Genomic DNA, 27199 nt, shown 5'->3' on the forward strand with positions numbered 1-27199 from the left:
ACACACACACACACACACACACACACACACACACACACACACACACAAATAGCCTCAGGATGGTGATGACAGTGCTTCAAAACACTTTAGTCCAGAGCCTCTACTGATTAAGATGTCACGAAATTTACCGATCACATTCGTGCTCTCCAGAGGACTCTCTCCTGGACTGCCATGACGTTTGGTTCAGATATTTACATCCACCTCTTGATAAATTCTAATAATCATTGTTGATCCTCTGACTTTGCATCTAGCGCCATCATCAGGTTCAAATTTTATTCTGTCCTAATACTTTTATTTGTCACCAAATACCTAGAAAACTAATGACATTCCCATCAGCCTCAGCTGTACTTTGTGTTTAGTGCTAATTAGCTCATCTTAGCATGATAAAATGTTAAACATATGCTGCCTTCACCGGACCTTGTGAGCACGTGGTTAAGACATGAGAATTTGTGTACATGATATGCTTACCCTTGAAGTGGTTAAGTCATGAAAACACTGCTGTTAGGCAACAACAACATGGATGCCAAAAGACTCCTCATGTTCTTTTTTTGCTAGCAATTTAGCAAGCTAGCGGGTGGATGTAAGGGATGTATGTAATATAGGGCTGGGAATCACCAGAGGTCCCGCGATACGATATTATCACGATACTTGGGTCACGATACGATATTATCACGATACTGCGATATTATCAGGATACTGCGATATTCTGAGTATTGCGATAACATAGGCCTATATTGCGATTTATTACTTTTTTCAACTTCAAATTATGTCCCCAAAGGAAAACTGTGTCAACATGTTTTATCTAATAAGATAAAGTTTTCAGTCTGTTCATCTCACTTCAATCATTTTTATTGCAGTAAAATATGATTGTCAAGCAGACAGACTGACCAACAATGTCATAAATGTTGCATGAATCTGACAAACTGAACTGTTTGTATTACTACATAGTCCAACTTAACTAAATGCAAACCTGTGGACTCAGTATATGAACTATAACTTATATAAGTAGGATATAAGAGTTATATAACTCAGTTTAACTTGCGATGCGTGGACGTCAAGGGCAGAGAGACAGTTATGCGCTGCACTCTCCCCATGAGCCTGGCTACTGTTGGCAGATTTAACCCCGTTGTGAGGCCAGATGTCTCTATCTTTGTTTTGACTAACTTCCTACCAATCACGCTGACACGGGACCTTTCCTGACCTCACCAGAAAACAACTCAGCACCATCTAGTGGACTGAAAAAGCAATTGATTTGATTTTTCTAAAAACAATAAATAAATAAAATGTTTTAAAAATAGTTTATATAATAAAAGATCGATACTTGGCGTCCGTGTATCGATACAATATCGCCACGCAAAATATCGCGATACTATGCTGTATCGATTTCCCACCCCTAATGTAATACAGGAAATGCAAAGGCATAATGACAGAGGAAAAAGATGAGGCTGTTGGGAAAATCAACATTTTCTTCAGGCATATGATGGGATTACGAAGAAAAAATGTATACAACTAAAAGTACAGTACATTAACTTACCATCCACCAAAAAACTCAACGTCAGCAAACACGTCACAACGCATGAACTCTGAGCTTTCAGAAGATTTCCACGTAGGAGGTTGCGAATACCACAAGAGGGGGGCATTGACATGGACTCTTCTCGTGAAAAAGGTAAACATAACCCCATTTATAGGCAGCATAATATGGGCTAATACGTTGTAAAAAAACAACAAACAAAACAAAATAACGAAAACATGTAAATATTGTACCTGCTGAACATCGGATTACTTAGCCTCGTCATGAGCATGCGAGCATTCAGCTCAAAGTACCGCTGTGTCTTATTACAGCCTCATAGAGCTGTTAGCGTGGAAGAAGACATTAAAAGGGCCAGTATACACCAACAGAGCTGATGTCAGCCAACACCTTAAAGATGTTAATGTTTGTAATTTTCCAAAACAGACAATCTGACATTAACATCCACTTCACGCTGTGATTGGCAAGCTGCAAGAAAGTAATTGAACTTTGGATTTGAACTTGGAGAAGCTTTTCTAAGAAAGTTTGAGTAAATCTGTCAGTGGTTGGAAAAAATGTATGTGTCAGATAGGTCAAAGGTCACCACAATGCATGCCACTTCCTCACAGCTGGTTTTGCCTGTAAATACTTTGGTGACAATAGCAACATGCTTTTTTGACAGAGAGGCTCGCTAGTTTGGATTGGGCATTGCTGGGGAGGCAACAGATGTTGGCTCATCCTGCGTTTCCGTCGCTCCCTCTTCCTGTCGTCACAGGAAGTTCACCTCTGTCAAGGCCTCTCCTGTTTAAAGGATGTCAAAATAAAAGCCCTGAACACTGACCTTTTGTCAAAATAAGAGTTTACGTCCTTCACCCCTGTCAGAGAAAAAAATAACATCCTGGACACACACACACTCACACACACACACACACACACACACGCACACACAAACACATACACTGCTCTCTCTTCCTGCGTTGCTCAATCTTTTTTATACAGCCACCAACTGTTTCTCCATCTACTCGCTTTAAAGTAGTGGTTGCTGAGGGAAGGCCCGCCTCTGCTTCCTCCTGATTGGATTACGGAAAGTCCTCAATAACTAAAAATAAAACTCTCAAGATTCTCCTGGATATATGAGATGTTTTGTTAAGTATATGGTTGGCTGCACTTGTCCTCTGGTCTGAATATAGAGAATTGAGAACCAGGTATTTCCCAGGAATAGTACCTGCGGGAACCTTTGGTCTTTTTAACATGCAGCATGCAGCATGTAAATGTCATATGTTTAATCTTAATCTTAACACACACATTTAAAAGCAGCAAGTTGTGGTTTTATAACGGGGGTTATATGTTGGACTATTCTTGAGTCTTAGCTAATGAGATGCTCTTTGGCCATGGAAGTAACACTGATACTATTGCATGTAGTTAGCTAATTAGCCTGATATGCTAATGTTTGCAGCTTACTCAGAGCCGATGAAAAACACATTGACGTATCCGTTCCTCAAACTTTCGCTGTTGTAGTTTTGGAAGGGCTTAAAAAAGAAGGCTACGTAAAGTCCCAGTGAAACGGAATTTAGAGTATCTTTAGCCTTTTTACTGTGACGTATGCCCCCGTGAAACAGAATATTTAAGTGGTGTACAGTTACAAGAAGGATTTGAATAAAATCCTTTGCATGACTGTGAATCCACACACACGCACACACACACACACACACACACACACACACACACACACACACACACCTCTCTTGTCACTAAAAGTTGCAGATTGATTGATGGATGGATGGTTGAAATTGGTTGGTAAGCATGTGTCACATTTTGTTTTACAGATAGAAAAGATGATATCAAATATGAAGAAATAGATTTTTTTGTCCTTTGTTTTGCATTATATTGTTGGGGGGATGTGATCTAGAAGGGTTAAAAAAGCATTTTTCATTTCATCTCTACTATAAAAAGTGTTTTTTATTTAAAAATAGGCCACACTCTTCAACCACAACATACATGCGGCTAAACATTTACTCAATTTAAGTGTGTTCTTTTTAAAACCTCACAGATCAGAGCGGATCATCTCGAATATTTTAACATGACGTCTGCTGAATGTTTTCCTGACAACAACTCTATCATATCAAATCTCTCCCAAACAAACAGTGAGGGAGTCTTCTCAACCAGCTGTAAGCTGCACACAGCTGTGTGTGTGTGTGTGCCTGTGTGTGGAATCAATCTCCATCGTAACCAGTTTCCAGAATTTCCCATTCAGATGTTTATTTTCCTGGTTAAAATAAACAAACAGGAAGTGAGACAGAATGGCAGGAATGGGACATCCTGTAAGCGGAGAGCCGCAGCAATGACCTCCAGCCAATCAGAGACTAGAGCAGCAGTGAGGTCACTTCCTGTCAGCTGAACGCCATCGGAGGGAAACAGAAAAATGCAGCTATTTTCTATTCGGAACAAAAAAGTCTTTAGTGTGTGAATGCAGCAGCGCGTGGAGGAGACAAAGAGACATTTTGGTTTGTGGTGACGGAAGCAACACACACACACAGACACACACACACACACACACACACAATATCCTGCATCTATGCTAATGAAGGTTTTACTCCTGACAGTTTCAGAGACTGTGATGATGAAAGGGATGTTGTTTTCATCGTGGTAGCCAGTAGCGATGTTGACATCAACAGCAGCTGGCGTAACTGGAGGCATTGCCACAGCAACACAGACCCACAATGCCTCTGGAGCAAAACAGATGTTCTGACCAGGGGCGAGAGACCTAGAAAAAGAGCGAGAGACAGTCTCTTGTAGTAAAGTGGCGGCTGAAATCGAGGCAAAATTTGTTGGGCCCTTGTTGACCTCCTCCAAGTTCCCATTGTATACCGATGCAGACACTGCAGTACATAGAACACTCCTACATAACACTGCTTAGTCTCAGGTCAGGCGGTTCATCTTAGTCCAGGTGAGTAAGCACAAATTTATTAAAGTAGCTTTAATCAGTATTTGAAATTGTAATGGTAATTTTTTATGTAGTATATATTTCTACTTAGTATATATATTTCTACTCAGTATATTGTATGCATGCATAAGTAACTTCACAGTGTCTCTGCTGTGCAGAAGAAGAGTTCTCTCTTGCCTGTTCACAAAGATAACTAACTGTGTTGTATGAGAATGTTCCACCACCAAGGCCTTTGGGCCGCTTGTTTTGGTTGCTGACCGTTTGTTTTTGAATGTTGTTCTTATCAGTCTGAGACTGAAATGTCTGTAACATTGGCCATCGGCCCCCACCTTTGCTCATTCTGTATAAAGAAAGCTGGTTCACTTTTTTCGGGGTTCTTCCTCACTGAGACTGTACGCATTCTGTTGTGATGATTGAACCTTCCCTGCGCAGAGAATAAATACTTAAAAGACAACCTGGTTTTTGGTATTTCGTATTTCAGCATGAAAAGACTCATGCAAAGCGGGTATGGGAATTTTTTCCATTACAACATTGGCAGGGAACATTACTTCAGACTTGTCACACCCTGGACACCGTCACTGAAGAACATCAGTCATAGTGTGAGAAAACAATCCCCATGCTCTAATACTGTAACACCACAACATCCACTCTATCTGCAGATTATGAATTATATAGTTTATAGTTTGAATACATTGCATTTTTAACATTTAGTTTTTTATTTTATTTATTTTATTTTGCACAATTCAAATAATAAAATTAAAGATAAACAAACATAACAGAGATAAATGAATATCACAGTGCAGGAAGAGGCAGAAAGCCAACTGGGCTTATTTGAAGCCTCCACCTATATAATATTAAAATTTTACAAAATTACAAACATAAAATAAAATATGCATAAGACATTACATTACAACAAAACAAACAACAAATGAAAGAAAGAAAGAAAGAAAGAAAGAAAGAAAATAAAAAATAATGTAATTGTGTCGAGTGTGTGCGAGCATGTGTGTGCATGTGAGAGTAAGCATGGGCTTGTGTTTGTTCAGGGATGTTGGTTTATACACCTGCAGTAACTCATAAGCAATGGTAATGCTACAAGTCCCTATGAGTGAAACAACTATAAATGTAATATAACAGCTAAAACAAGAAAGACGTGAACACTAATACATAAAAAAAACAGTTACAAAACAGCAATTCGATTTTTTTTAGGCATACATATCATCATTATCATCTAAATATTCGCATGCTGTATGATATTCATGCATAAACTGTACATAACCACCTACTTAAAGTTAACAATCACATTAATCACTCCATTTATATTCCAGCACTATTTGATTGGTTATCTGTTTATTTTTCACTAATCTTTGTTCAGCTTTGTTGTCTGTTGTTTTTAGCTGCATGTCTTTTGTCCATCTTTCTGTCAATTGTTTTGTGTGAAAGTATTGAGAGCATCTTAGATCAGAGTCAAATTCCTTCTATGTGCACACATGTTTGGCAAATGAAGCGGATTCTGAACAATGGATAACATAAAATATATCGAATAGTGATGAACCTAACCGCATATTATCACCTGATTCTGCAGTTGCCCTCAGGCCCTGTCCACATTACTCCATTTTTACTTGGATGCAGAGTTGTCAAATAGAACCGATCTCCGTCCACACGGGTGTTTCAGCATCATTCTCGAGTTGATCTGCATCCACACGGCAGCCTACGAAGGCATGTGCTCGACGCTGTAAACAGGAAGTGGATTGCTTGCTTAGTTAAAAAAAAAATACGACAGAGTAATAAAGTAGTCTTTAATAATGAAAGGTTGTATTTGATACTTAAGATCTTCCTCTAAAATCTCCCTCTATAAACTCAAACAGACAGTTCGTGGAAAGTTTTATTTTTCAGACGTAGTTACAGCGCTGCGGGTCTATCTATCTCTCTCTCTCTCTCTCACATCAAATTTACTTTAACATCAACACTTACACGTAAACGTTTACTAGATTATGGGTCCATCAATGTGGTCAACACACGTCTCTCACTCGTTTCCTCCGTGTTGTTGATGTCTGTTCTTACTAGTAGCTCTGAACATCATGTCCGCCTAGCTAGCTTCTAAGCTAATTTTAACATTACCGCCAATGGAGAAATGCTAACCGCGATTAGCATTTAATACAACACAAATGTTATACTAAACACGCGAATAGAATATATCTACGTACATCTTTTCATGCTTCATGAAGACATACTTACAGACTAAGGTCTCTAAAGGCTACCAAACTGAAGAAGTAAAACGTTAGTGCAGCGTGTCTTCTCATTAGAATCTAAAAACAACGAGCTGCTCCATAGGGCTGATGCTGGTCACGCCGCTCGCTAATCACTCCAATAACAGCTGCTTCCTCCACAGAAATGCAGACTTTTACTGCACAACAGCTGCTAGCTGCTGCTAGCTGTTGTGCTAGCAGCAACATCATGTAGCTGTTGTGCTAGCAGCAACGCTTGCAATTAGTTATCCATGTTGAAATGAATCGCTGGTAGCCCAGTTTGTTTTCTTCCGGGTACGGGTCACGTGATAGTGAGTGTGACGAATCAGGGACGGAGACGTCATGGTTGCCAAGAACCAATCCAGTAGCGAACACGGGTGTGGGCATAATTTTTTCTAAGCACATCCGTATCCGACTGTCCACACGCAAACGCAACCCCGGAGTTCTCAAACACCTCCAACCTCGGGGGAGTTTTCAGACTCCTCCGTTTAGGGTGCTCCAAAACTCCGGCATAGTGTGGCCGCTCAGTGTAAACGTAGCAAAAACAAAGTAAAAACAGAGTAGTATGGACATGGCCTCAGAGCTTCCTGGCAGCTTTCTGTTTATTGTTTTGGTTTTCTGTCACCCAACTTTACGTTCAATGCTCTTATGAACCTCGTTTTCAGTAGCAGCAGTCAGCCAACTGGTGAAGATGTATGGAGCATTTAGCTGCTGAATAGACAGGAATTTCCCATGGGAGTAGGTGGAAATTAGATACTGCACTCATCCTAAAGACAACGGCCTTCAATACAGATATGAGCTTGTCAAATAGACCATTATGGTTTCCTTTGAATGGAAACATGTGGAGCGAGCCTAAACATTTGATTTTTCAAAACAAAGCCAAACACAGCCGTATTAAGATGGATTTATTAACTATAGGGAAATGTAAATTAAATTGAATGAGTTTTACAGTTACCTGAGAAAATTTGTAAGATAAGATAAGTTAATATAAGATAAGAGATAATCCTTTATTAGTGCCACAGCGGGGAAATTTGCAGGATTACAGCAACAAAGTGGAAAGTGCAACAAGAGACGTCAACAAAGACAAAACTAAAACACAAAAAAAACAAGTACAATATATATATATATATATATATATATATATATATATATATATATCAAACAGTAAAGGTATAATAAATAAGTAAATCGTAAAAAACAACAAAAGCTAAAAATACAACGTAATCAGATTGGGTGGTTGGATACACATTATTGCACATATGAGGTAGGAAATATAAAGTGTTTATATTGCACAGATTATTTATATTGCTCATACACATTGATATTGATACTGCTATTGCACATTAATGAATGAATGAATTAATAAGTAATTTGCCAATTTGAAGATTCCGCCTAAACATGCCTCTATTGAAACCTCTCAAACTTTGCTCTGCTTCACTTTATTAGCATCAGTTTTTGAAAAAAGGAAATGTTCTCATGCTGTAATATGGTTTGCAGCTGCATCATAAGGACACTCACTCTAAAACAGTTTATGCTGGGTTTCACCTTCATTTACAGATACCCAGTAACATACAGTATAAACAATGCTTACACCTATACAGTTAGCTTTTTTATGATACCAAGATTATTCAACTAAACCTTGCAGTTCCAGAGATACTCTGTATTCAATGTGGGCATGTCATTTTCAAGCAGGGGCCTAGGGTTTAAGAGTTTATGGAAACCTATCTGCCATCCAGAGCTCTGACTGAAGTTTGATTTTCAATACTTGATGAGACACAAATGCAGAGTTTAGACAGAGAAACACAAACACACACTGACAGAGAAGCTCCGCTTGCTGAAGCTGACCTGTCCTTCTATGGTGTGTTGTTCTGTGATTGGACTACCGGTTTTCAAATGGGCCAGTCAGAGGTGGATCAGGTCTGATCAGGTGTGTAGGATCAACTGACTGCACCTGGAGAGGAACAATAATGATAATATGATTTTATTATCGAAATCATACAAATATTGAGCTCACTTTTTTATGGTACTTTAAAGACACATGTTACAAGGTGCTTTACATATAGGATCTGTAGGATAGGATCACAAAGCTAATGTGTAAAGAAAATAATGAAAGAAATACTTCAAAACAAAACATTTAGGGAAAAAGGCAGCCATAAAAACGCAAGACCCTGATAATCACTGAGCTCAAATATTCACAGCTGAAACATGGACTGAAATAAAGACAACGTATCTATGTACTAATTTTTCTCATGCAGAGAGATAAGACTTCCTCACCGCCTGCAGAGGAACGTATCAATACGCACTTCTGGCAAAAGTTCCACTGAATCAGCTGAGTGATGAAGTCATGAGAGTTCAAAGAGAAAACAGACAAACACAGAGGTCAGATGTGAAATATGAATCAGGACATACACATTGTTTGTGTTTGTGAATACCATGTCTAATTGACGTTTAAATTTGTCCTTCCTGTCCACAGTTCTCATGGTGACCGTAGGAGAGACTGGGGGGGGTTGTTTGATTGTCTAGCCACAGATACACACACACACACACACACACACACACACACACACACGCACACACTGCACATTCACACAATGTGTGTGTAATAAATGACCCCTCTTGTTGCCCTGAATTGTTTTATTCTGTAATATTTTGCAGTTGAGAATCAGCAGTAAGTTTATGCTGTGAGTAAAATAACGCACAAATAATGTAAAGTTCAATGCACTTTTACTGAATACTTACTTGCCACTTTGAGCATTTATATTTTTCATACAGAACATATGAGGAGATTGTAGAATATGATTCGAGGATCGTTGGTACTTTAAAGCAGTGATTTTCAACCACTGGTGTGTCGTGAGAGATCGTCAGGTGTGCCCTGGGAAAATGTCCAATTTCACTTAATCGGTCCAAAAAAAAGAAATGCTGCAAATAATTTGCCATTGTTGAGCATCTGAGCCAGCAATAGAATGGCTGGCTAAGTAATAAATACTCTTCTGTGCCAGTGGGTAGCAGTAGATAGCGCAATAATGACCTTGTTAATTTAAGACAGTAGAATTAAATGATGCATGGGAGAGGTTATGGTGACAAGACGAAAAGCTATGGAGAAATATTTGAAAAGAAAAAATGCAGACTCTGAACTGGGCCCTGGATAACAAAACTAAAAACAGAGAGAGAGACAGAGCTGTTGAGGAAGAGCTTCGTGTGAGCCTTTCTTCAGTTTCTGCCAGGATATCAGCTTTGTGTTCATCTAAACAGGCCGAGGTTTCACACTGAGTAAGGATCAACAAATCTAGAGACTAAACTGATTAAATTGTATTATGCTACAGTGTGTCATTTTGTAACTTTTTTGATTGTTGGTGTGTCGTGGGATCTTTTTAATGTAAAAAATGTATCGCAGCTCAGACAAGGTTGAAAAACACTGCTTTAATCGAGCAGTGTGGATGCTTTAGTGGCTTCTAGTGGTGAGGTTGTAGATTGCATGCAGTTTAAAACCCTCCGTTCACCCCTCTTTTCCAAACATGTTGGCAAACTACGGTGGCCTTTAGGTAAGGTAAGAACGCAATGTATCCTTACCTATGTAGATATTACTGCTCATTTTATGATAAAGAAAACAATGATCAGAATCATAATCAGACCCGTTTATTGCCATGGTATGTTGAACATACAAGGAATTTGACATGACGGGAGGTGCATAACATTTAACAATCAACACAGTGCAAAGTAGAAACATATTAAAATTTACAGAAATATATAAAATAGAGTAAAATATAAAATAAAGTGAAATATAAAATAAAGTGCACAAAAGAACAGATAACAGGACTATAAACAAGTGAGATGTAAGTGTTATGTAAAGGTGCTGAGTGTATTTAAATAAGAACCTAGAAGGGATGTGCAGGGGAGTGACCGGTAGGAAATTGTCCTGGGGATGACAGAGTCAGTGGGGGTCCCGGGCTCTGTTAATGAGGCCGACTGCGGATGGGAAGAAACTGTTCATGTGGCGTGAGGTCTTGGTGCTGATGGACCTCAGCCTCCTGCCAGATGGAAGGAGCATGAACAGTTTTTGTCCAGGGTGAGAGGGGTCGGCTACAATCTTTCTTGATCGCTTCAGGGTCCTTGAGGCGAACAAGTCTTGGAGGGACAGCAGATTGCAGCCAATCACCCTCTCAGCAGAAAAATGATGCGTTGCAGTCTGCCCCTGTCCTTGGCAGTGGCTGCAGCGTACCAGACCGTGATGGAGGAGCAGAGGATGGACTCAATGATGGCTGTGTAGAAGAAGGGTTGAATTTCTTCAGCTGCCTCAGGAAGTACATCCTCTGCTTCCCCACCAGAGATGAGTCCAATGAGGGTGGTGTCATCCGCAAACTTCAGGAGCTTGACGGACTGGTGACTGGAGGTGCAGCTCTTGGTATACAGGTAGTTTCAAGTCATTATACACTAATTAAAACATAGTTATGGACATTATATTCTGTTTCTGCCAATAAATCCCCATCAATCCTACACACTGTTCCTTTAAGTATATTTCCGTGACAATTCTTTTTTACTTTTACTGAAAGGTCTAGTGTGTAGGATTTGGCGTCATCGCGGTGAGGCTGCAGGTGTACCCAACTGAAACTTCTCCCGAGTGCCAAGCATGCAGGAAATACGCAGAAATTTAGCTATCTAGAGCCAGTGTTTGGTTTGGCCACTCTGGGCTACTGTAGAAATATGAAGGTATGATGCTCTGTGCGGAGGACCCGCTCTAGACATCAACGGCTCATTCTAAGTTATGAAAACAAAACAATACTTATTTTCAGGTGATTATACATAACGAAAACCAACCTATGAATGTCCTATTCCATTTCTGCCAATATATCCCTCTAAATACACACTGTTCCTTTAAGTACGACCCCTGCTGGATTGTGAGTAAAAATTTGAAATAAAGGATCTGCATTCTTTCCATCATTGCCTACTAAACTTCATTTGGATTCATTTTGGATCTTTCTGCCTGCAGTGTTTAACACATACATGGTCTTGTCTTCAAGTCTTTGAGATCTGACTGCAGTTTTTTCTTTTTTTTCTTCTTATTTAATCTCAACACCTTTTAGGGAGGCCAGCGGAACGTTTTCTAAACCTCTTTGCTGTAAATATATTCTTAAAGTGTATAAATCTGTTCCTGCATGATCTCAAATTAGACTTATGCTTACATTTGTCCAACTTTTGTCATTAATAATGGTCCCGAGCTGCAGCAGGAGAGGAGTAGAAACACATTCTGGATCTGAGAGAAACAGGACAGGAAACAGGATCTTTTTTTTTTCCTACACTAAACAGTAAAATATACAGAACAGTACGTGTGTGTTGTTGGTGTTTCAGCTCTATTGTTCTGTTTTGTCCCAGATCTGACAAAGCTAACTGTATTAATGATGAGGAGGCTAACACACACACACAAACACACAGTGCGGTGTTAAGTTGTTGGACAGCAGAATGGAGCTCTGTTGTCACATCTGCAGTTCTCTGCAGTTTCCTTCTTGCAGGGTTCAAAGGTTATTCCACCACTGGGAGGTCAGGGGTCAAATGTCACCACAGCTGCACCTCCCTTTCTGATGTCTTAAAGCTTACTCTTGAGTGTCGGTGTGACTGCAGTTTATGTTCCCCTTTGTTCACTTCACTCAGCAGACTCAGCAGAGGACTTGTTACATAGAGGGAATACTGCTGTACAGACACAGGTGAGGATGAGCAGGCCTGTGAATCCAAAAACAGATGTTCTATCTTCATACAGACTGTCTTGTGGTGAACTTGGCGGCTCATTTCCACCATGAATTAACTAATTCTGTAAGCTGTTTTCCAATGTTTTCTAAACCTGTAATCATTAAAGTTGGACTTTTTTAAGAGGTTTTACTGTTGGAGCCATTTGAGGGACTGCAGTTATTGGCACTTCCTTAATGGCTTCATTTGTCAGTAACGGAGGTTGTCGCTTGGTATAGAGAACCCAGGAAGTTGGCATCGCCCTGGTTCCCTCAACAAAAATCCAATGAGATGATTTTGGATTATTGCAGAAAATAAACTCTGTGATAAACAAAAGATACTTACATATTTTGTTCAGCAAGATAATCTTCCACTACTTTAAAGGATTTTTGAAGTGTGAATCCAATCAGAAGAAGTAAAAAGCTAACGTTATGCTATAAACAAACTACACCATGGATGCATGACTTCACGTCACCAACACGAAGCTAAACACGGAACTTGTGTTTAGTGTGATGAAGACACATAATTTCATGACGCATTTTATGTCATAATACAAAACATTAAAATTTCTTAAGCTTGCATTAACCACAGACCTTATTTCAGGTATCTGACGTAAGAACATTTAAAAAACCCATCGAGTTTGAGACGAGGGCAAAAATGCTAACTCATTTCTGGGCTTTAGGATTCATGCCTGAAGCACATTATTTACCCATCCAGCACACACAGAGCAACATGATTATCTCATGAGTTGGGTTTGTGTCCGCCTGATAGATATAGTCAAATTCACTAATTTTTAGCTGTTTTTGGTCTCCACCAACTCCTGAGGGAAATATCTGTCTCTGTAGCTGCTTAATGCTCCACTATGTTCACCTGTTAGTCGCTAACTGTGACTGTCTGCATGTTTGGTGCTGAGCAGTGTACGGTGGGTTTTATAACCTTTATCATTGGCGCTATAAGAGCGGTGAGACTGGATGAAAACATTAGTTCCAAAAGCACAACAGTTATCAGAAACAAAAAAAGCTAAGCTAAATAGCCATGCACAGCTGAGTGTAAGAGTCGGGTGATAATTATCTGGAGGTTGTCACCACGAGCGTCCCCCCCCTTTCACATTATACTCAGCTTGTCTATCTGATCACAGTGTCCCTTTCTAATTCTCACGGAGGTCTCCACTTGTTTTCTCAGCTGGCTGAAGTTAAAGAGGAGTGAACGAGCCAGACGGGTTATAGGATCTGAGGTAGAAAATATCTTAAATCTTTACTGCATGCAGCTGAAAAATGTGAAAAATGACTAAAAAAGGATGCTGGGAATGTCTCTGTAGGAACACAGGACAGCAGCTCCAATCAGAGGTCAAAGGTCACAGGATATAAGCTCCAGTCAGTTACACAAGTACCACTCTCCACATCCCACACTTGTATCTGCAGTAACAGCAGTAACATCACCGACTGTACGTGTTTTTCTGCCAAGAAGCTTTAATCATCATTTGAAAGTGAAACTGTCTTCATTCAGAAAAAAAAAATATTTTTGTAATGCTAGCCGTAAAGGTATAACCTGCCTGCATTTGGAGTCCCACTATGATCAAGAACGCCATGTGGACACTAAACATGCTTAACAACACCATCATCACGAGGCTGATGTGCTCCACAGCAGCGCAACCGAGAACCCAATCGTTGTTTTGGTGTACTGATAGTACTGATACCCTTTCCTTCCCATTTTAGAAAAACACTGACTGTGGAAAATGATTTGTAAAGTTTTTTGATGCTCATAATCTATTTGTCTTATCACTGATTATAAATAACACAGAGTCGTCTAAAGCAGCTGTCAAGGTAAGACTAATATAAGATAATTACCATTTAGCTCATCTGTGGCTAATGTGGTCAGCTTTACTGTTAGCTTAACTGCTAATTGCCCACACACAGGTGTCACATCTTCACACGAAGGAGGTAAAAACAGTGATGTTGTGTACTCTTGATTTCTTGATCTAATTTTAAATCTCTCTTTAGGGGGTGGACAGATTTTATGTAAAGGGTGCCCTAAAATGAATCCGATCAGATCAAATGAACCACTGCCACAGTAGAATAAAAAAATAATAAATAAAGATAGTAGAATAAAAACAATAAGAAAAAACAGGCCAACTATAACAGGCTGTAAGAACTCAGATTGAGTCATTAAACAAATATCGACTGATTGTGATCTGAAATATGCGTCACAGGAATACAAACCTGCAGAGCTGTGTTTTTTTAAAGAAAAGAATAAAGGATAAAGTACAGCACAAAAACTGTATGTGTGAGCGTGTGTGTGTGTGTGTGTGTGTGTGTGTGTGTGTGTGTGTGTGTGCAGTATGCATGTTGTACCAGGGGGACTGTATAAAACAATACAACATCATAATAACTGAACCACATATTTATCACCTGCAGTGTCAGCCCCGTGTGTGTGTGTGTGTGTGTGTTTGTGTGCTCATTAATCACAGCAGAGTTGTTCCTCCTGCGGGACGCGCTGATCTGAGGACCATCTGTTGCTGCTCGACACCTTTTCTTCTTCTGTGGTGAGAGGAAACACCCAGAAGTCTGAGCTGAACTCATTAAACACCAGAGATGATAAAACACTGAAATCTCTCCTCGGACAGACCGCTGGAGGAAAACAAATATCATCTTAAAGAACGATAAGCAGGTTGAATTTATCTCTGAATTTAGACATTTGGAAGGCACTACATTAACACGCCAGTCTCCACCGATATAGTAACAAACACTATACAGGATATTTTAGGAAATCTTCCAAGGAAATCCTGGGCTAGACGGCCCTTCTGTATGGAGTTTACATGTTCTCTCTGTATCAGCGTGGGTTCTCTCCGGGTTCTCCGGCTTCCTCCCTCAGTCCAAAGACATTCAGTTTTGGTTAACTGCTGACTTCAAATTGCCCTTATGTTGTGAATTTTAGCGTGAATGGTTGTCTGTCTTTATGTGTCAGCCCTGCCATAGTCTGGCGACCTGTCCAGGGTGAACCCTGCCTTCGCCCAATGTCAGCTGGGATCGTCTGTAGGGGGAAACACAAGATAAGAGTCTACAGCTATGGTTGAACAACGAGCATTTGCATTTAGCTGTGCCTGAGTCCAGCCTCATAGGGCCGATAGCATGGCTGTAGACTATGTAGAAAATCCACTCTCAATATCATGTACCTGCTGTGTAAGTCATTGATGACTAAAACATCCAAACCTCTGTTAAAAATTCAGAAAGATAATTGAAGTTACATCAAAAGAGTCAGAGAAGACTAAAGAAAGGCCTCCCCCCTAGTTTTGTGACTCATAATGAGCTTAAAATACTGTACTACATAAAATACTGCATTCTATGGCATACTCTGACATTACCACGTGGAACAAAGAGATTGAACCCAGCCCGCTAATCCTGTTTGTCTGATAAACTCCAAAATCCACTTCACAGGTTCACTCATCTTTTTATTTTAGGATCCTGACTTTCAGTTTTCCTGAGATCTTCTTGTATAGTGTATCTTGTTTATACTTATTACAATTCATAATACACTCCCCCACCTGACAGTACTTGGTTCCCCTGCCTCTTCTTTTGTATCTTTAGTGTTGCATTACTGCCATCTTCTGGAGTTAGTTAACTCCTGCAGTGTCCTGGTCTCTTACGGTAACTCACCAAACATCTTGTGCCTTGTCCACTCTCACAATATTACCCCAGTATGCCTTTTAAACATGTTCCTGTCGGTCCTAATCTTTTTATTTCTTCCATATTTCCTGCAATTAACAAGCACACATTCTGCAGTTTCTGGTATCTGACACCACGCTTCACTTTACCTCAGAATCAGGTTTATATACGATTTATAGTACGTTTCCAAATTAAATGGCCTTGGTATTTTAATGCATAACGGGCATGATAAACATAGCAAGAGGAAAATATAAATTAACAACACTGCAAGATAAGAATCTTAAATATAGAATGGAAATTTACAATAAAATAGTATGTAAACTATAACTGTTTAAAAATGATGTATGATGATGAGAATAGGTGTAATAAATGTTTATGTAACGTGTCAAGTAATGTGTGGTGACTTTACGCTTACGTACGTACGTGTAACGTGTCCATACAAGCGGCCCCTGGTGGTTAAACTGATTTTGGTCACACTACACTGCATAAGAGTGAAGTTATTGAATATGTATTTCAATAATAATTAACCATAATTAACCAAAAGCATATTTTCTCAAAATAACAGTTGTAGTACAACAAGGAGAACCCCATTGATGTAAGAAGGGAATTGAGTCACACTACACTATAAGAGGGAAATTATTGAAACGATTTTTCAATAGAAGTCACCATAATTAATCAAAAGCATTTTTTTTCTAAAATTGGCTACAACCAAGAGCAGCCTATCAATGTATGCATTTATTTTGGTTACATTACATTGCATGACAGTGAAGCGATCGAATATTGTTGTATGTATTTTCCGCATTGCACTTATAGCACTCGTCTCACAGCCGGCCGCACATTAAGACCAATGTTATTCGTCCAGCTCGGAGGACGGATCGTTTTGACTGAATTAAGATTGTAGCTTGTTTTCTACCTCACTGAGGTTACATAGAGGTAACGTTTGTGTTTTAACAACATTTCGCTAACGACTTATTGATCCGTGAAGTCCGAATCTTTGAATATCTTTCCAACTTTACCAAACATTTTACCGAACTGGTTTTGCTGTAGATTTGCTCTTTGTGGTTTTTCTTCAGATCAGTTATCCAACAGTTGCTTCTCCAGAAGTTAGTTTCCAGGCGGTCAGGTATTCTTCAAGATTTCAGCTTTCCAGCAGAAAGGTTTTCATAGGTGAACTCGTGTAAAGTCCAAGTGCGAATGAGGATTCAGAGAGACCTGATGACCTGAGGTAACCTCGGTAGAGCGTCACCGTTCGGTTTCCATGACTTTCACTGACGTGCATGAGCGTGCATGAGCGTGCGTGTGAGCGAGTGGACGGTTAATGGATGATAAAACATTGTTGGACTGATTTTTCTGTTTCGTGATGCGTCTCATCTTCATTTGCCTCTGCAGAAACTCCTGCAGCATCTCATACTCAGTACTTTATTTACAGATATTCATTTACATATCATGAAATGACTTAGTTGCCAACTAACCGAGTAAAATCAAAGTAATAGTATATTTTAATCTGAAAGGATTAATAACCACTAACCTGGTCATAACCTAGTTATTAACGATGAAAACTGACCCAATAGCCAACAGTTGTAATATTATAAAAACGTATGCAATTGTCGAATGGAAAATATTTGCTTCCTATACAGCTCCCTCATATTTAGATGTGCACTTTTTTAATAGCTGATGAATACAGTCATTACCTATGTGGAATATTGAATGATTCAGGTTTTGTGTTTGAGGACAAAGTTACTTTTAGCCAACATGATGACTAAACAAGCAAAAAGGAACAGAAATAAAGTTCCAAAATTAAATAATTTCAACAAATATTGCACAAAGTCAGACAGATATCATTAAGTCACTATATTATAGGCTCTGCTCCGGTGTTGTAGAGACTCTTCTGGCAGACCAACTGTAAGATGTCATGAATGTCTTTGAGCTACAAGTAAAGGTTGTGTAAAAATGATTCCTGATCTATTGGCCTGAGATCACTGATAATAAAAATAATGGAAGCGTAGCCTCGAGAAAGGTTCACCAAGCATAACGATTCGTAGCTTGTTTCATATTCTTTTAGACCAGTTTAGCACATGAATGATGGGGGATTACAAATGTGTTCCAGCAGTGGTTATTATCTTCCCTCAAAGCTGTAAAATGTAAATCTGATTTAGAGGTAACAGCAAATAACTACGTTCTCTTCTGACATACGTTCAGCTAAACTGCAGTTAAACTGGAAACATAACGATCCTTTCATCATTCAGACAACTTCACACAATGCTGTGAGTTCATTTAGTTCATTTACTTTGTAAAACTGCAATTAAGCTTATTTTTTGTTTTGTTTTTACTTTGCACCATTAACACTAATACCTGAAAGGAAATATTCAGAAATGCCTCTAAAACAATATATCAGGAGCTGCACTTTTGATCATCACAAGCATCAGGTTTATATTTTTATTAGTGCTGGGCAACGATTAAAATATTTAATCGTGATTAATCGCATGGATTTTTTGCAATTAATTGCGATTAATCGCATTGTTATGGCAAAGTTCAATAATGAATTCAAAAGTAGTGTATTGCGCACTTTTATTTTAAAAGTACTGCTATTTGAACAAAAGTGCAATAACCTTTGGTTCACGAGATGCAGGTAGCATGTTTTATACTTAATGTGAATATAATTCATACTGTGTTGGCATCTTATTCTAAAAACCGGATGTTGGTCTGAAGAAACCGGATGTTGTCTCACGTTGATCTTTCAGCTAACTTTCAAAGTCCTTCGCTCACTCTGATCTGTGCCGTTTAAATGCGTTTACCGTGAATTTCAGCATATAGGTGCACTAAAATTACTGACTATAGGATGTTTGCTGGCTTTTATCCCACTGTTCTTGTCATCCTCTTGTTGTTATGTATATGTATTGTCTCTTGTCTTTCAATTAAAAAAAAATTTTTAAAAAATGATAATAAATTAAAAAATGCGTTAACGCGCGATAAAATAATTGTCGGCGTTAATTAATGAATGTGTTAACGCGAAATTAACGCGTTAACTTGCCCAGCACTAATTTTTATCTAAAAAAAAAAGTACATCGTATCCATAACACTTAATCTATAGTATCAATAACATGTCAACTAGCTTACATTAAAACTGCAGTGTGAATCAGTCATACAATACATTGTTCTAATGATTTCAGTTTGGTTTTGTTATCTGTGACCTGAATGAATCGACCGCTTCAGTTTGACAGATAGTATCAACACTTGAGTGATCAGCTGAAGCCAGTAGATGTCACTGCAGGTGTAAACAGATCCTGCTGCATGCTGGTTTTCAGAGGAGATTCAGAACTTCTAAATCTTTAAATCTTTAACCACCCAATGGAGGACAAGTTATTATATTGTCCAACTAATGTAATATCATTTCATCATACAAAATAAAAAGACATATGCTTCAGTTGATGTTTGATGCCAAGATGAGGTTTACTAAACCACAGCTGCAGTTTGTAGCTGCAGCTTCTGGGGACACAGCAGTAAGGTTTAGGAGACTATGTGATTTTGCTCCATGAAAAGCACCTAAAACCTCAGCAGTCTGATGACAGAGCTGCAGCTCCCAAATGTTTAATTTGCAGACGACACAACTCTGGTTGGTCTCATCACCAACGATGATGAGACCCACTATAGGATGGAGGTCAGCCTTCTGACCACGTGGTGCAGAGACAACAACCTCCTTCTGAATAACAGCAAGACCAAGGAGATTGTTGTTGACTTCCGGAGAGGCCACACTCAACACCCACCACTGACCATCAATGGTGCTGATATAGCGAGAGTGAGCAGCACCAAATTCCTGGGGGTGGACATCAGTGAGGACCTCTCGTGGACTAAGCCAACACAACATCACTGGCAAAGAAAGCCCAGAGGCGCCTCTACTTTCTCCGCAAACTAAAGAAGGCAAGAACACCACCACCCATCATGTGCACTTTTTACCGAGGCACCATTATTTAGAGCATTTAGAGCATCCTGACAAACTGTATCACTGTGTGGGGCGGAAGCTGCACTGACTACATCAGGAAAGCCCTGCAGCGCATAGTGAACACAGCTGGAAGGATCATTGGTGCCTCACTCCCCTCAATCCCCTCCCTGCAGGACATATATGACACCCGCCTCTCCCGCAAAGTGACCATGATTGTGCGCGACTCCAGCCACCCCTCACACGGGGTACTTCTCAAGTCTCTTAATTGCATCCCCGTTTCCCTCACTTGGGTCCTTTCCTTGCGTCTTAGTCCCTCCCACCAGGGATGCATGGAGGAAACCATGCAAGGAGAGAGGAACTAGGAAATATGTTTTAAGATACATGAGACGTCCTTTCCTCAGTTGCTTCACGTGAAGCGACGTCTGTTTCTGATGACGGAGGATCAGCTGTCAGTCGGCTTTAGCAACTGGTGAGACTTTTGATAAGTTTGTGTCTGTTCACATGATCACTGTACTTAATAATAGGAACTAACAATACCAATAACTAATAAAGACACAGTTATCATCAGTGTAGAGGTGTTTCTCTCTGAAGTCTGTTAACAAACTTGTGTCCTGTGTTCTGTTTATAAGCACAGGATCGATTTCTACCAGCGGAATGCGATCGTCTTATTTATGAATTATTTGCGTCTGTACGTTTTGAAATTGTGACTGTGGCGTTATTATTAAATAACCCAGAATATGATTATTGTCTCTCTTAAATGATAAAACTCATCAAACACTCAGGAATTATGTAAAAAGTGTTTAGTCTCTCCAGCTCTGACTTTAATTGTATTCATAATAAAAGTTATTGAGGGAAACATCAGATCATGAAAAGACAAATCTTTCTAATAAATGAAGAAAGTTGTTTGTGGTCCTTTTGTTGTTCAGTCTACAATGAAAATTTATTTAAACCAGACGGTGAATCTGAAACCTAATCAAATATAAAGCTTGAGTTTATTCTGTGATCTGTCTTCACTGTGGTATGAAACTCCAGTCAGTCAGTCCGATCGTCTGCAGCGTCCAATCACATAACTGATGAACAATGAGGGGGCGTGACGGCCGTTAAAAGACTTCCTGGAAGTCTGTTCTCTTGGGTCCTCGGTCATGGCTCCTCCGAGGTCCCTCCTCTATCCTCGATCCTCAGAGCTACATTAGAGCTTTGGGACGGCCGTCAATATGGCGGCACAGAAACAACTTCCGGTTCAAGCGAGGATCGAGGAGCGAGGAAACGACAATTAAGAGACTTGAGAAGCACCCACAGTCTCTTCAGACTCCTGCCCTCTGGGAGAAGATACTGGAGCCTCCGTGCTCGCACCACCAGGCTGTTAGGAAGCTGAACTCTCTCCCTCCTCTCTTTTAAGACTCCCTATGTCTGACTGCTGCTAAATACAGATTGATAGTTTTTTTCTTAATATATATGTTGTCCAGTGGCGGGCCGTGCATTTTATACCTGGGCCTTCTGTGCTGTCCTACTGAGCTAGTTATTTGTTGGTGCAATAATACACGTATTCGTATTAAACCGTTTGGTACGAGGCTTACGAACCGAACAATACCTTTGAATAATACTAGTGCATTTGGAAAATGCAGAAGCTTAAATTGTGGGAAATATAATGTTTTCGATGGACTGCGCTCACGTAACAGACACGGGATGTGTGACTTTTTGAACCCGGAACAATAACAAAAAACCGAAATAACCTCGCGATGACGGGATGCTTGGTCATTAACGGACAAGTCAGAATCAATGTACAATGACAAGAACCAGTCACGTAAAATTGTCAAGCGTGACAAATAAATCCGCCGGCCGGCGGTAACGAAACACCGACCGTCGAAAGAAACACCGGCCGACGTTGACGGAACACCGGCCGGCGAAATAAACACCGGCTGGCATTAACGAAACAGGCCGGCGAACGCAACACCGGGCTGAATCTCTCCTTAAAACAAGCTGTGCTGAGCAATGAACAAATAAGTAAAACAAATTATTAAATTATAAAATAGCTATAACTTGTGTGATTCTGTTTAGGCCAGTAGAGAAGGCTTAGGTGGCCCTGACGGCCCACCACTGATGTTGTCTAAATGTGTTTTTTTTTAATCTATTTGCACTGTATTCACTTTATATGTTTATATGTTGGACTGGAGAGAAACGTCTTTTCAACTCCTCTGTAAGTTCGGTACATATTGTGGAATTGACAATAAAGCTAACTTTTTACTCTTTTTTTGAACCCAACATTGAGGTTGTTATCCTACAAATTCATGCATGGCTTTGCATTGTTCACATTGCATGATAAGGAATCAGTTTTAGCAGTAAGTATTTGGACAAACTGTTACTGAATCAGTATTGTTAACACCGTAATACTTTCACAATTTAATAATTGTTTTGCACTGAAAAATAATGAATTGAAAGAGCATATAATATACAGGTATAAATACTGTACAAAGCCAGAACACCAGCCTCTGCTGGGTAGGGTAGTTGAAGTCAAATATTTATCTCCTCAGTTGTAACATATTTGTATTGATGGAGTAAGAGTAGACAAATTCGATACGATGGATAAACCTGGTAGAGAATTCATTTCTCACGAAGGTTTTTGAGCTTTTGTATTATTTTGTGTTTCTGCTTTAAATAAACGACACAAAGTTAAATGTATTCTAATAAGAAATGTTGTTATTGTTGTTATTCATGTAATATAGCATTTTTAAAGCTCTTTATGGTGGACGCATCCAAAGGCCCATCAGATAGGAAGTTAGTTATCGGGCATTTGAGGCATTCAGAATTTGCCCTATTGCAGCGTTAGAGGGCAAAGGTCAATTTCTGTTGTCCTTAGTGTCATTCAAATGTGACTGGTAGATAGATTATAGTTTACGGTTTACAATGATATAAGACTTCAGGATATTCTGGTTACCCTCTGTTATACTGGCTTTATTTGTAAAATAGCAGAAAAATGTGGGAAAAATTGTAATGATGGAGTGATTGCTATTTCTTTTTTTCAGTTTTTAGAAATAAAAGTATTTCTAGGGTTGACATATTTCAAGACATTTGACATATTTGAGTAAATACGACACCACTTGTCATTTGTTGAAAACATTTGTGATCTTAAAGCTGCGCTCTAATTAATATTTGAATGGCTCAAATTAGCGTGTGATATAAAAGTTATTGCTTGAAGTCAGGAACCCACAGCTAATCCAGTGGTAGAAAGTACTTAAGTGTAGAACTTATTTACAAATTTGGGGTACTTTACTTTGGTACACCCTCTTTCTGTTACTTTATACTCCTCTACATTTAAGAGTGAAATATTGTACATTCTATCAGGTCCATTTGTGTGATGGCTGCTTTTACATTGTATATTCAGATTAAGAATAAAAACTCTGATCAAAAAATAAATGATGCTATGTTATTGTATGTTAAAATGGGATAATCACAGGTGGGAGAATTCACAAGTTTTCTTAAAGTATATAAAGTTATACAAAATTATACCCACAGACCATTACCAGCTGCAACATTGGTGATCCTTATGCCTGAATGCATCAATAACTCTAAGCCAATAATATAATTGTTAAAAGTCGAATTTTAGGTGTTTCATTTGTCTTTTTTTTCCTTAGCACTTGTCCATGTTGGCTTAAAAATGAAGCTTCACAGCAAGCTGTGCTGAAAGCTTTAGAGCAGTTATTAAATGGCCCCTTGAGGTTAAATAGTTTGTAAGATTCTGTTTCCAAGTTGAAAAACAAAGCTGGACTGATATTAATTGTGATTTTTAAACGTTTTGTGCGAAGGATTCCTGAGGTCATTCTCGTTGATCTGATTGTTGTTTCATGTTTCTGCCACAGGATGGAGCCATTGACAAATTAACCCTGTGGCGCTGTAAAGTGTGTGTGTGTGTGTGTCCCTTGCACGGAATGAGATTGAATATACACTGCTCAAAAAAATAAAGGGAACACTTAAGCAACACATCCTAGATCTGAATGAATGAAATAGTCTTATTAAATACTTTGTTCTTTACATAGTTGAATGTGCTGACAACAAAATCACACAAAAATTATCAATGAAAATGAAATTTATTAACCCATGGAGGTCTGGATTTGGAGTCACACTCAAAATTGAAGTGGAAAAACACACTACAGGCTGATCCAACTTTGATGTAATGTCCTTAAAACAAGTCCAAATGAGGCTCAGTAGTGTGTGTGGCCTCCACATGCCTGTATGACCTCCCTACAACGCCTGGGCATGCTCCTGATGAGGTGGCGGATGGTCTCCTGAGGGATCTCCTCCCAGACCTGGACTAAAGCATCCGCCAACTCCTGGACAGTCTGTGGTGCAACGGTGTTGGTGGATGGAGCGAGACATGATGTCCCAGATGTGCTCAATTGGATTCAGGTCTGGGGAACGGGCGGGCCAGTCCATAGCATCAATGCCTTCGTCTTGCAGGAACTGCTGACACACTCCAGCCACATGAGGTCTAGCATTGTCTTGCATTAGGAGGAACCCAGGGCCAACCGCACCAGGATATGGTCTCACAAGGGGTCTGAGGATCTCATCTCGGTACCTAATGGCAGTCAGGCTACCTCTGGCAAGCACATGGAGGGCTGTGCGGCCCTCCAAAGAAATGCCACCCCACACCATTACTGACCCACCGCCAAACCGGTCATGCTGGAGGATGTTGCAGGCAGCAGAACGTTCTCCACGGCGTCTCCAGACTGTCACGACTGTCACATGTGCTCAGTGTGAACCTGCTTTCATCTGTGAAGAGCACAGGGCGCCAGTGGCGAAGTTGCCAATCTTGGTGTTCTCTGGCAAATGCCAAACGTCCTGCCCGGTGTTGGGCTGTAAGCACAACCCCCACCTGTGGACGTCGGGCCCTCATACCACCCTCATGGAGTCTGTTTCTGACCGTTTGAGCAGACACATGCACATTTGTGGCCTGCTGGAGGTCATTTTGCAGGGCTCTGGCAGTGCTCCTGCTGTTCCTCCTTGTACAAAGGTGGAGGTAGCGGTCCTGCTGCTGGGTTGTTGCCCTCCTACGGCCTCCTCCACGTCTCCTGATGTACTGGCCTGTCTCCTGGTAGCGCCTCCATGCTCTGGACACTACGCTGACAGACACCGCAAACCTTCTTGCCACAGCTCGCATTGATGTGCCATCCTGGATGAGCTGCACTACCTGAGCCACTTGTGTGGGTTGTAGTCTCCGTCTCATGCTACCACTAGAGTGAAAGCACCGCCAGCATTCAAAAGTGACCAAAACTTCAGCCAGAAAGCATAGGAACTGAGAAGTGGTCTGTGGTCACCACCTGCAGAACCACTCCTTTATTGGGGGTGTCTGTCTTGCTAATTGCCTATAATTTCCACCTGTTGTCTATTCCATTTGCACAACAGCATGTGAAATTGATTGTCAGTGTTGCTTCCTAAGTGGGCAGTTTGATTTCACAGAAGTGTGATTGACTTGGAGATACATTGTGTTGTTTAAGTGTTCCCTTTATTTTTTTGAGCAGTGTATATTGAACTATTGAATTTAGCGTGTACTACTAGAGGTTAGCAATATTCTCTGTCATGTTTACATGTGTTTTTAAATGTGTATTTGCATTTGTGCTCATTTGTATTTGCATGATTGTTGATTTTGCTTGTCTTACTTTCTTATGTTTTATTTGTGTTTCCAATTGTTGCATCCATTACATCTGTGTTTGGTTATTTGCTCTTATTCATATTTGCTTCAATCTTCTGGTTGACTGTTGCTTGTGCACGTTTGTGTGTTTTATTTGTTTGCATTTGCCCTTGATGTGTGTTTGTATTTGTGTTGCTCTTTGTATACTTGTGTCCATCTTACAGGTGTACCTTGTGGCCCTCGTGGACCCTCGACATGATTAGGGGTCCAGCCGGAGTCTTGGAGCAGGGAGCAGCAGCACAGTGGAGCTGATGGAGTCCTGAGCCTGGAGCTGGTTTCTATTGTCCCCAGTAATTGGATTTGGTCTGGGAGGAGAGATGGCTGCGATCATTAGGTGTGAATGAGACGTGTGGTGCCGGGCCGAACACACACACACACACACACACACACACACACACACACACACACACGAAATTGCTGTTTTCATGTCAAACACTATTCTCCACAAAATGTGTGTTGTCAGATGTTTTTCTAAAAGCTCACCTCCACTGAAACATTAGAACAAACAGCACAACAGCTATATTTCTTCTTCTACCCTTACAGTCAATACTATAACCAAACACACAGCGAGGGATGATTCATGAAGCAAATTCACTTAAAACAGATTTCCCAGTACACCCCTTGGCTCTACTGCCCAAAATTTAACTTAACTCCAGCAGCGAAGTCTCTGCACTTGCCACCGCTCGTCTGGTAGGTTAGGAGCATGGAGGTTGCTAGCCGACAGAGCACCACTATTCTGTTATGAAGGGGTCACGCCTGTTTGAGTAAACGCCATCAACGACTACTGATGAAGTATCAGGGTCCCAAAGGGTTGTCCCGTTTCATAGGGGAAGATTTCAACCACTGACTGTTGTAACTGTTCCTTAAAGCATGTTGAAATTAGTCCTACCTAAGTTACCATGAAAAGCTATTCCTCTAAAGTAGCCACATCCCGTTCAGTTTAGTTTACAGGAGTAATGGTCTGTCAATCTGACAGTTGTCTTTGTTTAATGGCAGTGGTTTGTCCACTGACAGATTGACATAATGGGCAAAGCCATGGTTTATTGTGACGTCACCCATTTTTTGTGGATTTCGGTTTTGAAGCCTCTAATTCTGCATTTTGGCTGTCTGCATCTTAGTTTTCGGCTGTCGCCATCTTGGTTTTTTGCAAACAAAAGTGGTACGAGAGGGTGGAGCGCACGCTGAATATAACAGTTTTAGGAGACCAAAAATGTTACAACTAACTTGAACACGAAAACACGGACAACTCCCAGACCGGACAACGCCTGTCACTCGCAAGATAGCCTAAAGCATACCCTACTTTATGTTCTATTTGACTCTAAATGGACCATAATTTACTAAATGTACATCATGCTGTATTCAAGAAGACTTGAAAGAGATTGAGACCATAAACTATGCTTAGAATGTTTACTGAGGTAATAAATCAAGTGAGAAATAGGATCATTTTTTCATTGACTTCTATACACCCGGACTTCTTTTTGCAACCAGAGGAGTCG

The sequence above is a fragment of the Anarrhichthys ocellatus genome, unplaced genomic scaffold (genome assembly GCF_004355925.1).
Source record: "Anarrhichthys ocellatus isolate YVR2014 unplaced genomic scaffold, GSC_Weel_1.0 scaffold51, whole genome shotgun sequence".
Lineage (NCBI taxonomy): Eukaryota > Metazoa > Chordata > Actinopteri > Perciformes > Anarhichadidae > Anarrhichthys > Anarrhichthys ocellatus.